The sequence below is a fragment of the Vanessa tameamea genome, chromosome 6 (genome assembly GCF_037043105.1).
Source record: "Vanessa tameamea isolate UH-Manoa-2023 chromosome 6, ilVanTame1 primary haplotype, whole genome shotgun sequence".
NCBI lineage: Eukaryota > Metazoa > Arthropoda > Insecta > Lepidoptera > Nymphalidae > Vanessa > Vanessa tameamea.
In genome coordinates, this window is record NC_087314.1 from 1,363,292 (window position 1) to 1,374,649 (window position 11,358).

Genomic DNA, 11,358 nt, shown 5'->3' on the forward strand with positions numbered 1-11,358 from the left:
TAGAACTAGTAGTCATACGTGGCTACGCTCGTTTTAGGGGTCTCCGAGTGCTAGGCTTAAAAAGTAGTTTCATTGGAATTCAAGCATTCTTCATACCGAATTCCACAAATTCAGTTCAGTGATTCGAATGTGAAAGAGCAACACACAAACAAACAGAGTTACTTTCGCATTTATAATATTTGTATATATGATAAATATCTAGATTATGCGGCTGCAATCACGAGGTTCTAAGGTTCGAACTTCGCGTTAACATTAAGTGTTATAAAGTTTTTATTTGAAGGTAGTGTTAGGTTATTTTCAGATCCCTGTATCTCATAGTTTTTCTGATTCTCTCTCCGGTCTTGTCAGATTGATTCCCAATTGGAGTATCAGAACGAGGAAGTGAAGTGTTTACGAACACACGTCTGCACATTATTATCTCCTTAAGAAAAGTCAATGTGACAAACATCGATCCGCAGGACGTCATTATATCAATAAAATTAAATATTTAGACAGACTGACCATTACCAATAAAATTATGAAAACGGTATTTTTTTTTTTAATAATTGTAGATATTACAGAACACAAAAATACTAAGCCGTATTTTATTCTTACAGACCCCTTCTGTCTGCGAGAGCAGCGAGACGCTAAGAATTTTAAATTTTCAATAAAACTTTACGGCGACTCCGCCTGAATTACGTAGTTTAAGCAGGACAAGTGCTACTTCAAAACTTACACCGTAAAAAGTCCGCAGTTGTGACAAGTATTATAATATCACAATTGACGCACTCCTAATTTTTCTTTTTATAGCCGACAAAACGAGGTGGTACTCGATTCGTCTGTTGCCTAACTAGTATTATAAAAGTTTGTTACGCTTTTACGTCTTAACTACTCAAACGATCATCATGAAACTTTGCAAATAGGATTCTTTACACCTGCGCCTCACGAGCGATACCCATCCCAACGCAGACAAAGCCGCGGAAATAGGTATATAATATTTTTCGAACATAACTTTTTTTATTAATAAATCGATTTCGATATAATAATGTTTACGTTGTTACGGTATAGCTTCAAGTTGTAAACATTGTTAAGTTTTTATTGAAATCGTAGATTGAGTAGCATTTTATACTCGTAGGTATTGTATAGGTATGGGACCAGATTTATTTTTCAATGAATAAAAACAAGTTCGCGAAGGACATTGTGACCGCCAAACTATTTTCGAATAGTGTTTACAGTCGTATTGTATTCTTTGCTTAAAACCGTGTCAAAGTATAGCCCACGGGGATTGTCTCACGAATGTTCTAACAAAACCTCGTTTCGTCGGCTATGGCTTTGCGAATAAATGCGATCTGAATATATTATCAAGCGCATTACGTTCGACTGGCTGGAGACGTATCTACACCAGTGTACAGAATTCAGTTGCCCACTTTTGCAACTTCATTCGCAAGGTTCCTATTGTATCGTATCGTATCGTATATCATTATATTCACACTAAGGAAGTAGCAAGATTTATTGTAATATTTATGTCTTATTTTATCTTTAAATGCATACGTTGACATCATGTTCATATCGCTCTGATACAAGCAAAAATCTTTATAAGTAAATAGTTTTGCTTGTATCAGAAACCTCAATCAATAATAAGTTATTGTTTGAGGTTTCTAAATTATTTAAATAATTCAAGGATTTAAAATATATTTTTTTTATCTTCAATGTTTATATGGTATACCAAGACGTAGGTTTTATTGACATACTCTGTATTTAAAATTGTGGAAATGACCAACTAATAAAGTTCCCGAACCATGTAGATTTATATTTAATTATTTTATGAGCCTACTTGAATAAGGTATCTTTTAATTTTGATACCTATTATTATTATAAAACTATTTAATTCCTTGCAGTTCTAACAATGTCTTTGATTGTTCTACGGTTTTGACAATTTGTCGGCAGCGTCGTATATACTTTTGCGAGACAAGTTACCTAGCTTCGCTTGTTAGTGACAGCGGTAATTAATTACCGTTCGACCTCCCCCGTCGCTGCACGATTGAAGTTAACTAAGCATGGATCGCTTCCCTCGTATAATTTTGATATTTGACGTGACTGTGAACTACAGATGGAGTATCTGTCAATAGCAATGGCCGCCGCGATAAATGTGAAAATCTTTAAAGCTAATTCAATTTAACTTTTACTTTTGATAAATTTTAATTTAATTTAAAAAATATAAATTAAGCTTAGGAAGTATTTATGGGATATTTTAATATATCCTTGACAATGTTATTAATTATTGTTACGTTGTTATTTTTCTAACCATAGTAATAAATTACTTATAGAGTTTTATTTTAATGCAAAGAGAACATTTTAAATTATATTAATAAATACTTTATTATAAGCTAAATAAGAATAACCTCTTTCGTGATTGTTATTTGATTAACAAAGAAAAAAACTAATTCTTAAAGGTCAGTGTATATTACGTTATTAAAATCAGTCAGTTAATATTATACTAGCAGCCGAATTAAATAACTCCATAAAGAATGTCTTTAATTTTAAATCATATTAAATATTAAAATAAAATACATTATTCATTTAAATACAAAGTAGGTTAAGTTAGTTTTATTATTTGCGCGTTCAATTCGCAAAAATCTTTTCTCGTTTACTTCAGCTCAATACGTATTAGTATGGTTCTAAAAATCCATATCGATCGATGACATCAAAATATAAATCCGTCTGTCTGTACCGCCGGGAATCGTCAGCGGGACGAGCCCAGATCCGGTTGTTATGCCCAATCGAAACAACTATTTTTATTACCCTCGATGTTGGCATAAATAAAAGATATTTTTAATCGATGTTAGCGATGGTATACCCGTTCACATGGTGATGTAACATTTATATAAGTTTTACAATATTATTAAAAACTATACATGAGCTACATTGTTACTAATAAAAATATTAATAGTAAATTTATTTCTTTTTACAAGATACTTAACCTCACCTGTTCGTATGCCTGGGTCTAATTTCGCAAGGGAATTCTAAACCAGTTAAAACTAGCAACTAAAGGAGATTTTTTTCCTTTTGAAGTTGGTAACAATACTATCACGTATAGGAGGTAGATTTGTTGACTCACTAAGGCGCGCCCCTCCACATAAAAATATTAACGGCATTCATTAGCATGAGTGATGTTCGTACTGTATGTACTGTTCACGTCGTACTGTTCGTATATGTCTTAGTGTGCGTGAATTGACTAATGACAGGATAACGACAGATAAAAAATTATTAGTTTTATAAAAATATGGTAGATGTATATAAAAACTTATTTCGTAATTAATTATTATAATAATGTCTTTACTAAAAAACTGACGTGTAAAAAAATAATAAACCGAGAATAAAGAAGATCGATCCTTCAACCTGCGGCCTCTATAAATAATTAATCTATAGATATTCATATATAGATAAACACAAATATTGACATCAAAATATACATAGCATTAGACTAAATAAAAAAAAGAAATGTCTAAATAAAAATAATGAATTCGTACAGGTTCCTTGTATTTTAAAATACGGGAAGCATACCAATACGGGTCAAAAGGACCCTTAATCAAACCCCATGTCATATGTACGTATTACTAACCAAAACAAGGCCCCAATTATTATTTATCAAATGAAGCGTTAAAGTAGAAGAACGTTACTTAATGATCAGATTAATACTTTATTTGCAATTTAGGATTAAATGAGTTTTAAATTTAATTTAGGAAGGCAGACGAACATAGGGGCTTTTTGTCACGTACAGAATTGAAAACCACTTCCTACCACCATAAATGCTCTGATCTGAATAGATTATTTATATATACGATAGAGATAGTGTCGCACTACAAAAGAAATATAACAAAGGAGCCAACTTTTTTATCTTAGTGTGCGTAACAGCTAAGCTTGACACTCGCCAAACGTCATACTTTTCTAGTGTGCGTGTACTTAAGTTCCAAAAGATGGCCACTATTTTTTCAACACGTTCAATAAAATGTTATATCACTCGTGCTAAAGTCAAGTCGAAATCTTTTTTCAATATTGAATTTCTACCCTTGCTTGTTGGTTATTAAAAATATATCACCGTACGGAATGAAACATCTCAGACATGAGATGAAACGGCGAAAGAAAATCAGGGAGATTTTTATTTTTATCTCAAAGATCATATTTATGATTTATACTAAGGTCATTGACATAGATTCTCATATTTCAAGTTGTATCGATATTAGGCTTACTCAACTGCCAAACAGAAATACAGAATATAAATATTTGACTATAGAATAATGATTGGTGAAACGAATTCATAGCAACCTCGTGGATCTATTTCGATAACTTATATTACTTGAATACGAAATTATTGAATACTGAATAAAGACTTATGTTATTGTAATCAGTCCAGTGATTTCTAGCATACGTGCTCACAATATAACAATAACACCCCAATATACTAAAACATTTATTTTATCGTACGACCGTAAACATTTCCCGCTAAACTATTCTGAAATGGAGGTATTTATTAAGTTTTCTATTTAGTTAGTTTCTTAAATATCTATACAAAACGTAAGTATTTTGTTTATATTCAAATGAGATGTTTAAGTTTAATTATTATTATTTTTAATTTTAATTTTTGTTATAGTTTAGTTGTTTGTTAGAATCATAATTTACTTATCGTTCGTTTTAAAATAAGAAATCTTATTTACTTTAAATGTATGTAATCCTGTGATTATTTTATTATATTATGATATAGAGAGCAATATATCTAGTTCAGACACAAATATCTTATATGATTTACCTTATATTTATTTAATATTATAAATGCGAAAGTAAGTCTGTCTGTCTGTTTGTTGCTCTTTCACGACCAAAGCCCAGAACCGAATTTTATGAAATATGTTATGAAGCTTGAACTCCAAGGAAAGACAAGGTTACTTTTTTATGTCTAATATTTGGCGACTAAACCTTAAAACTTAAGCGATACCGCGGGCGACAACTAGTACGTATATATTTAAAATTTTAATCTATTCTTATTCATCGTTTGTTATCTTTAAGTTATGTATGAAGGTGCTTAGTAAGTGACGACTAATATGAAGTTAAATAGCAGTGTTACGTTACTATTTGACCTCGGAGGTGAACGTATATTTTTCAAGCATCTCAAACACACGTTAATCTGTTTGCGAATATATTACTTAAATATATTTAATGTTTAATAATTATATCTATATGTATAACTACTTAATACTAATCGTATGTAACATAATTTTGTCTTTAGATTTCATCTTTTCTAATATTTGTATTTTATCTGTCTGTGTTTAGATGAAAGTCGAGATGGCCCAATGCTTAGGACGCGTGCATCTTGACCGATGATTGCGGGTTCGAACCCACAATGAATTTTCGTGTAATTTGAGTATATCATTCATCTCGTGCTCGGCCATGATTCACATCGTGCGGAAACATATGAAGCAGCGTGGTGGAATAAGCTCCAAACCTTGTGCTCAAAAGGTAGAGGAGGCCTAGCTCAGCAATGGGAAATTTACAGGCTGCAACTGTATTGAAAAACGATATTTACATACATATTTTTTTAAAATATACCTGCATATACAAATACTTCTTACAGATAAGGTTCTAGACACAGGTACACGAATACACAGTCTCTGCTATCCTTAAGTTATTTGTAGATATTACTTATGTGCAAGTTGTGCAACGATAGGTGTTATAAAAAACAAAATATTCATATGCATTTTTTTTAATTTAATATTCGTAACACACACGAGGTTATATGAACTTTAACCATATAAATAAATTACTGTTTTTTTTTAATTAATATTACTACTATAAGGAAAACATTTGGCATTGTTATTTTAAATTTGACAATTAGTTAATTAAAAATAAAATTTGCAACAATTACTAATAAAATTTAAAAAAAAAAGATTTTATCACGCAATGCCATTTTTTATTAAAACAATAGATTCGTAAACTGGATAAGTCATACAAAACGAAGGTTACGTATTTAATATTAGCCAACAGTTTTAAAGACGATAGAGATTGCTACAAGCGCAGGAGGCCTTCAAATATTTACCATCGTTAATTGTCAGCCTGGCAGATAGTTCATTAACCCAAAACCCTACGATTCTGAACCTTGTTCCAACAACTTAATGTCTAAGCATTCATCTCAGATTTTAGATTAAGCAACAAACTTGACTAAATTACAAAAAGCATTTTTTTAAATACTGTTTGACACGTGATGTAATTTCGTCACGCTCTTCTTGAAATAAGTATGTATATGATTATTTATTTATATACATATATTTATATTTCTGTTAATTATCTTGACATTTTCTCGAGTCTCGCGTTTCTGTTTGGTTATGCTCGTGTAGGACCATGTCTCTATTTGCTCGTTCCATTACATTTTGCGTTTCATAATTCTTCGTTAGTTCTTGACAAAGCCATCTTTGTTAATGTCTTTAAAATTTCAACGACGGATTAGTGTGTAACTATATATAAACGCAACGAACGCAAATAACGTTAAATTTTTGTCACGTAACGAAACGTACCGCACGCGATAATTTTTATCACTTATATAATTTTATAATACTGCACATTACAATACATATATGTGTGTGTGCATGGAAGTTATTGTTTTTTTTATTTTTATTTGCGTTTAGTAAATATGTGTGCAATGCTCTTCAATGCACGGCCTTCTAGTCTTTTCTTTGCAATTTTATAACCCTATGGAGGAAAGAAGTGTTATTAAACTATAAAGCCGCGTATTGTACGACGTTATTATGATAAGTACTCCTGTATATAAATGAATGCAAACATTGTAATTGAACGAAGATTACCCAAAGACTGAAAATATATTTAAACGCGGATGAAGCTGAAAAATAAGCTAATATTTTATATTACTTATAATAATTGCGTTCCGCTAAACGCAGCGAAGCGAGTTTTATTTAGCGTTTATCAAAATAACTGAAGCAAGGTTGGATAAATTCAAGTTGTTGTTAATATTTTAAAAGAATATATTTTATCTGGGAATGATACTTAAAACATATTTATAGTTTGTGTTTAACGTTGCGCGCCGTTGCTTTTTAGGGTTTAATACTCTCGAATTCGTCACGATTATAGGGGTTATTTTTTGTTTATTCATCGTATTTAAATACGATGTTAAAATGGTATAACTACAACGTATTTCTAGAACATATCTCGCCTGAAGTGTAAACCCTTATAAATTCTAAACTACGGACTGATATTGTGTTTTATAAGAAAAACCTGATATATTTTCAGTAGCCCAACCCAGGTTTCTACTCACTTTTGGATCTCCTGCTTCTATACTAAACCAACATACCGTCAGTGTTGGAAAATAGCAAAATAAAATGTCCATATTAGTATTTGTGATTAAAATCAAACTATCATTTAATATTAAAAAAATAGTACATTAAACATAGCTCGTTTTATGTTTCACAAACAGGGCGTCGAGATATATAATTTTGGAAACAGTAGCGACCAATAAAAGCTTGACTTGCTAATGGGTTTTAATGTTAAGCGTGAGTTTAAATTAATTAATGGGCTTCATTATAGTGGTATGAGATTTAAAAACAATAACGTACTTTAAATCCATTTAAATCATGTCCGACCCATCATTGTTTTTATTTAAATAAAAAGCGAACATTACTTTTTAATATTTACTTAAAATATATCTTCAATACTAATATTATATAGCGTAAGTAACTTCGGCTGTACCGCATCACGCTAAAACCGCTGGACTAATTTAGATGAAATTTGTTACGGAGATAGTTTGATTCTCGGGAAAGGACATGGGCCACTTTTATTATAATATAATTATATATATAATTAGGGGATAAAATAGTTTTATAAATTTCGTGCGGCTAAAGCCGCAGGTTCAGCTAGTTGTGCTACGTTTTACCTAGCACTCCAGATCTGTACATGAATTACATTTCCCGTAAAAAAATAGAAGAGTCTCCATTAACAGTCTTTTTCACATATTTACACAGACGAGTATAAGCACACATTCAATCGTATCACATACGCAATGTAAGTTATTAGTTAAGTTATTAGTATAGTTACATTATTGCCTTATCTGTTAAAGTAAAATCTCGTCGTGAGTATAATATCTGCCAAGTTGAGACGTTGGTTGGGATATTATTATTTTTTATTACTGTAAAAATATTATAACTTTACCGCTTTGAAGTTGCACCCATTGAATGTCGTTATAGTAGTCTATTTTGAAATGATTAAAATGTGTAGTACTGTGAGGACTGCGGATAAATAACAATAGCAGTATTACCTACTCCTATGAACCAAGGTTTTAAATTTTGTTTTAGAAATTATATTTCAAATATTGAAGTGAAATCAATTCCATATGTCAATCAATAGTTTTCAAAATTGAGGATGGGTGTTGCGTTTAAGAATTGATATTCTTTAGACTGAAATATTATAGGATGCGACAGATGAGTTCATAATGATGAATACCGTCTCAGTATAACGTTCCGTTCTGAGTGTAGCGTTTGATTTCCGCCTCACTCTCACTTAAGCGACTAAAATATCGCCCTCGTAAATGTTATCGAATATTTTGTTATTTCGTATGTTATTATTTCGTTGATTCTTTTATTTGACGCGCAGCAGTTTTTATATGACTTTTTTCGTAAAAATTCTTCGAAACGTCAAATTTGAAATGTGTCATTTGACATGATAATTATTAAGGACACGTTTACATAAACATAATTAAATAAAAACATATTATAAAGTAGTAAAGTAAATTCAATTGACAATATGACTGCTTCAGAATTGTGTACTGAGATAAAAAAGTTCCATCACATAGACGAACTATTTTAAAATTTTCTCCCCTTTTACGCTCTACCCTCAAGCAACTATTAAAGGCGTTGAAGTATCGTGTTCCAATGTCACAGGGAACCTCACCAACGTAATTACACAAGTGACGACACATCTTAAGGGTACATCAGACTCATTCACTCAAGAACGTTCACTCGAGTGAATATTCATTTCTTTGTCGAATTCGAAAATCCAACTTCATTGGATAAGTTCAATAACAAATTCATTTCTCATTTTTTGTTTAGACGTCGTAACTTTGAGTGACAGAGCGAAATGGTAGAAAATAAACGAGAAATGAAACGTCTGAGTCCACCTTTACATATCGCTTGGAGTGACGTTTATCCCAAGAATTGTCGTTACCATACGAAGGGCTTTCTACTTAGCATTAAGCAACCAGTCTGTGTGTTCATACTGTTGATTTCAGCAATATAAAAACATAGTTAATCTATATAACAAAACAAAAATGTAATTCCAATACTAATTAAATAATTAATACCATACTGTTCCTCAAAACTAAATCCAATTAATAATGACAGCGTTAAATTCTACACAACTATAAGCGTATTAAGAATCGGTACAAAGTCAAAATCTTATAGGATTGAGCTATTTACTAATTAGCTTCAAAGAAATTCGACTACTGCTATAAGTTTCTTTATTACATTAACAAATGGGTGTTACATGTCGGTCGGGTATAAGAAATAGTATTGTTTCGATGTACACTCTAAAATAGACTCTATCGTTTAATTTTTAAATACCATAACGGCAGTTGCGTTGTCAGGTAGGATGTGATTGACCGTACCTTCGCCGCTTCGTTGCCCAGAATAATAAAATTACTGGATAGCGCCGGATTCACCAGGTATGTTAGCTTAGTTTCAATTCTTTCAAGGTAAAGGTTATTAAACAATTGCCGACCGCGAAGCAATTAAATAAAGATCTTACTCGAAATAAAATAATTAGTAATACGAATTATCGCTATAGGTGCTTTAAATTAAAATTGTTGAAGCAATACGATTTTTTAACCTCGTACAAGTACCTCACAATAAATAAATTTGTTAATTTAAGATTAACTCACTAAATTAATATCTATTTAAAAAAACTTAAATCGCCAAAGCAACTTCGATTGAAGTTTAAAATAACAACAGTTAAAAATATACGTGATGGAATAAAATATGGACCTTACCAGCTTTGGTTTAAAAATATTTTTCGTTTAATTTGTATGTGTGCGAGTGAGATGCAAAAATCGCGGAATGCGAAACGTTATTATGATGTCACGCAAGAGTCAGGAGTCAGAATCAAAGAATAAACTACTAGTTATAGTTTGAAAAGTATAAAAAAAGTCTTTAAAACTAAGGCAAACAATTTTTTATAAGCACTAAAACATTAACAACGATTCATGAATTGTTTTGCTCTTACCTTAGAAGAAGACAATCGTGCGCGCGCAGAAAAAACACCGAAATCCCACAGGTGAACGTTAACGTGATTTGAATCCAAAAAAATTAAGGAAATAACTGACAACTGTATCTTTATTTGTACTGAATACACTTGGGAATTTCGTATTAGTAATGCACTAAAAGCCGACACACAAACACGACACAAGTTTGTTTATAAAATTACGAGCCACTTATTAATATTTTTTTAGGACCCTACTGCGCATGTCTGTGAAACACGCGCCTCTTTCAAATAAGGTTATGTCGTAAGTTACAAACACTTCAAGACTTCGCTGCACTAAAAACACTTTCAAAGTTTCTGAGCAGAATCCTATTGGAACCAATCCGTGTGATCCTTTTGTTATTACGAACTTTATCACCTAGTTATCACTTTAACTAGGTTCTCACAACAAATCCAGAAATACTGGAAACTTCAACAATGTAAACACACTTTTTTGACGACTCGCCGGCTCTACCTGCGGCAAATGAAGGCCGTATACGTTATAAACACTTGTAAACTCCGGTATCGGTAATAATTCAATTCCACACGTGACACTGTCAAAATAAAATAATGTTAAACAGCTTAACATCAAAAAATCACTCAACGACGAAACTTTACACGGTTAGTTTTGCTAGTCTGAGCGACAAATTAAACGAATAGAAAAGAAAATAAACGAAGAATACTAAAGTCGGCGACTGTAAAGCCGAGCGTCCGACACTCCTGCTGAGCGCTGTACTAAACGCGAGAGGCCACACGACCCGCCCCTCCCCGCGACCGGCTCTTATCCCGCCCGCGCCCTGCGACCCGCGCCCAGACGTCGTATGAAAAATATAAGCAGTTTAAAAAAAAAACGTTAAGTGCATAGGGGAGATGGTTCCTATGGATACTAATTTGTTGATTTCATTGAGTTTATCTAAATGATTCGTAAAGCAAATATTAACGATGCGGGAAGCAAGCGGGACGCTGGCGGCGTAAGGCATTCAATTAATCTGACAACACGTGCGTGATGCACTAAGCGGAGGGTTCCGCACAACACGGACGACAAGCATTAATAATCCGGTTTTAGGGATCAATTGAAATCGCTTTATGATT

General features: G+C 32.1%; 1 protein-coding gene across 6 annotated transcripts in view; it reads right to left on the bottom strand.

Moving 5' to 3' along the window:
* LOC113393181 (polypyrimidine tract-binding protein 2) overlaps nt 1-11,012 on the bottom strand; it is a 459,009-nt gene extending 447,997 nt beyond the window's left edge. For all 6 annotated transcript variants that reach the window (XM_026629923.2, XM_026629929.2, XM_026629925.2 and 3 more), the window contains exon 1: nt 10,252-11,012. The gene's annotated coding sequence lies outside the window, so the exon portion shown is untranslated. The remainder of the gene's footprint in view (nt 1-10,251) is intronic.
* Nucleotides 11,013-11,358: the final 346 nt, after the last annotated feature.